General features: G+C 35.6%; 1 long non-coding RNA gene across 1 annotated transcript; it reads right to left on the bottom strand.

Annotated features, from left to right (window-relative positions):
* Positions 1-2108: 2108 nt before the first annotated feature.
* Positions 2109-2883, bottom strand: LOC140878481 (uncharacterized). Its single transcript, XR_012149339.1, has 3 exons — positions 2764-2883; positions 2505-2661; positions 2109-2201 (listed from the first exon to the last, which is right to left on the bottom strand). It is a non-coding gene; the product is annotated as an uncharacterized lncRNA (long non-coding RNA).
* Between the last annotated feature and the right edge of the window lie 1009 nt (positions 2884-3892).

Genomic DNA, 3892 nt, shown 5'->3' with positions numbered 1-3892 from the left:
ATAAACCAAACTAAAAGGAGTCTCTTCTGTTCCTTCTCTAGGTGTAGTTCGATACGCCCATAGGACACTTGACAACTCATCTACCCAACTCCCTTTTTATTTCCCAAGTCTAGCCTTCATGCCTTGCACAAAAAATCTATTTGTCACTATCACTTCTCCATTACATTGCGGATAAGCTACAAATGTGAAAGCTTGCTAAATTTTCATCTCCTTACCACACGCTTGAATTTTAGCTCCTTGAAAATGTCTTTCATTATTGGATATCAGTCTCCTATGTATCCCATACCAACACACTATATTCTTCCACACAAATATCAACACATCTCCTTCAGTAATCTTAACCAAAGGCTCAGCTTCCACTCACTTCGAGAAATAATCAACCACCACCAATAAAAAATTCTTTTGAGCAGGAGCTACGGGAAAAAGGCCTACGATATCAATGCCTCATTCATCAAATGGACAAGCGGAGACGATAGCTTTCATCATCTCCATGGGTCGATGTTGTAATCGAGCATGTCGTCTGAAACTATCACATGATGTGATCAACTCTTGGGCACTCCTAGAGCTGTCAGACGGGCTACCCCACCCCGCCATGACCCCTGACCCGTTTGAGTTGGCCCGTTTAGGCCCGCCTCCAAACGGGCCATAAAAACCCTAACTTGCCCCACCCTGCCCCACCGTGGGTTGAGGGCTAGGCAGACAGGCCAACCCGCCAAAATTTTAAAAAAATAAAAATATATATAAAAATTCAAAAAATAAAATTAGTATTTGAGATTGAAAAAAATATATCAACATGTTAAACAATAACAAATAATAAATGTCACAATCAAACAAATCATTTAAAATTTTGATGTTAACTATTATATTTTAGATAAAAAAAATTGCATTTCCAAATAATATGAATAATGTAAATAGATATTTAACAATAAAATAATAATAATGTAAGATATTAAAAACATTACAAATACTAGTTTTATAATTTTAGAATCACATTATTTAAAAATAAGTATTTTTATGCCCATAATTAAAAAAAAGTAAAAATTTTATTTTTTTAAAACTCGCGGGTCGCTCTGTCCCGCCTCAACCTGCAGCCCGTTTGGGTTGGCCCGTTTAGGACCGCCTCCAAATGGCCCAATAAAACCCTAACCCAACTCGCTAATTTTTCATGGCGAGACGGGCTGGCCCGACGAACATAAGCATTTTGTTTTATGCATTGCAAACAAGTCCAAGATTATTCCTAAAAAACACCCAATGCACTGATGCAGGGCCAGTAAAAGTAAATAATTAACAAAAAAAACATAACTGGGTAAAAGTGCCATGATGAAACAGCTTCTTTGGGATGAGAAAGAGCAGGGAAAGGTGCAAAGGTAACAAAATATACTGACCAAGTAGAAGAAACCTTCTAACTTATAGAATTTTCATAACGTGATGGGACATATTACTACCGAACCTATGAGAAATCTCACAGCCATGGTGAATCCCGCCACGGTGTTTCCCATGCTATCAGCTTCGGTTGAAGGGCCATAAACAAACCCGTAAAGAAATAAAAAAATGTGTCAAACCAGGTTCCAACCTGCAAGTTAATATTTTTTTAAGAAAAGTTGTTCATATCATTGTATTTTTATGCCCAAGAATGAAAGGCCGGAACTTTACCGTAAAAAGGAACTCTGAAACATTTAATTCTAAAACTTTCAAGAAGAATATGCTCAGAAATAAGTAGCAATATTCTGATGGGGTAAATATCCCATCCAAGAATCTGAGTACGCACTCACCTAAGATAAACATGGCCATGTCGAGGCTAGCATCAGATAGTACAAAGATAGATTGTGATCAATTTTAGGCATGAGAATGATTGCACATACTTTTAGAATGGTCATGCAATCTCGCAAATGATTTCACTAGTTTCTGCAGCTGCAACCAAGTCAAGAATGCAATTAAACTTGATAGAGTGAATTATAATCAGAATATTCCCAAGTTGAATGAGGAGATCCATAGAGAGACTCTAAATATACGGAGACAATCATATTGAGAATAGAACATAAATAGACGCACTCAATATTACAGAGACAATCATCTTAAATTTGTAAAAGAGATTCTATATTAGTGCTACCTTGAGATCGCAAACTTAAAGATCGATTGATTTCATGACTCCAGAAAGAAGGGTCTTAACACCAAGCATTCAACCCTTGAAAAAAATCCAACTACAGATAAGAAGATTACATCAAAAACGGCCTAAGGTTTGAATACAACCTTCAATAAATATTGATTTTTAAGGCTTCCAGGAACACTTGGAAAAATATTTTCACAAAATGTACACAATAAAAACTAGTCTCCAGGATTTCAAACATAATTTTTTTTATGAATTATCGCTCTAAATCATCATAATAATCCAATAATGACCAATACATTGACAATTTCCAACAATATCACATTACCTAGTTCGACACTAAAATAAGCGAGACATAAAAGGGACAAAAATTGAAATCGAGCGGCCATTTTCTAACCTCCGGGTAGCATACTATAGTCAAGAATAGGGGCTGGAACCTTGCTGTAACTACCCTAAAAACTTAAAGAATCAGAGCTAGACAAGGATGGAAACCGAACAGCACTTGTTCCACGGTGGTTGAGTGGCGGCAGCTCGCCGGAGAACCTAAATCACAGCTGAAATGAGCAGAAAGTTATGGGCTTGGCTCAAATACTAACTTGAGCTTTGAAACCAACCTATAACACTAAGAATCGAAAAAAAATAGTTGTGGAACTCACCGGAGAAGACGCACGGAGCAATAGGTCAGGAACAGGGCTCGATTTGGGCATAAAGGAGCATAAAAAATGGTGAATCATGATTCAAATCGAAGCTACTGATCTAAGGAACAAAACCCTCAAACCGTTCAAAATTTTAGTGACGGATGGAGGAGATATGAACATTCAACGGTGGAGGGTGTGAGAGAGGCGAGAATGAAAGTTTGAGAGGGGCGAGAATTAAATTCCTTTTCTTTCACACACGTTGTATATAGTTATTTAAAAAAACAATAAAAATTAAAAGACAACATTTAAAAACAATAAAAATTAAAAGACAACATTTTTAAAAGAAATGTTTTCAAAATTGTTGTCGTATCTTTTCAAAATCCGCTCATAGACAACACTTTTGAAAAATGTTGTCTTATACCACCAAAAAACAACATTTTTTCAAAAGTAGTTGTCTTTTTTATGAGAAAAACGCCCAAAGACGACATTTTTATTTAAAACTATTTTTATAAGGTAAAAGACAACAGCTTTTGGATAAAACTGTTGTCGTTTGAGTGTTGTTAATAAGAGTTTTTTTTGTAGTGCAACCAATACATACCTTGAACTCTTTAACTTCAACCTTCGAGCTTCCCTAGGGTCCTCATGTAGCTTTCCTTCCTTCAAGTAATTAATTATGACGACCCTCCAATCCTCCTCCCCGAGTTCAGGTATGGACAAGCTCATACGAGGTGTGAGCTGCACCTGAAATACCACCTCTCTAGTTTTCCAACTCCCAATAGAGCCAGCCATCTTTGCCAAAACATCTACTTTCTCATTCTCCTTCTAGGTATCTGCTCAATAACCACTGTAGACAATTAAATTTGTCGACCTTCAAATATGGCAAGTACAAAATAATTAAATATCAATAAAATAATTATTTATTTTTTGAGAGATTAAATTCCTAAAAAAATAAATAGTTAATTAATTGATATTTTATTATATTTTGTGATCAAATCAAGATTTTAAAATCAAGATTGCATCTTGCACAAATTGGAAGAGAATACTAATAGTTTTAGTAATTAAAATCAAATCTTGTGATTAATGGAAGATAATCACAATAGGAGGAGCCAATAAAATTGCGACACCTCGTCAAATAAAAATGGTAGGA

Source organism: Henckelia pumila, chromosome 2, assembly GCF_033568475.1.
Source record: "Henckelia pumila isolate YLH828 chromosome 2, ASM3356847v2, whole genome shotgun sequence".
NCBI classification, from domain to species: Eukaryota; Viridiplantae; Streptophyta; class Magnoliopsida; order Lamiales; family Gesneriaceae; genus Henckelia; species Henckelia pumila.
The sequence above is the reverse complement of the archived record's forward strand: the minus strand, read 5'-3'. Positions and strand labels throughout refer to the sequence as shown.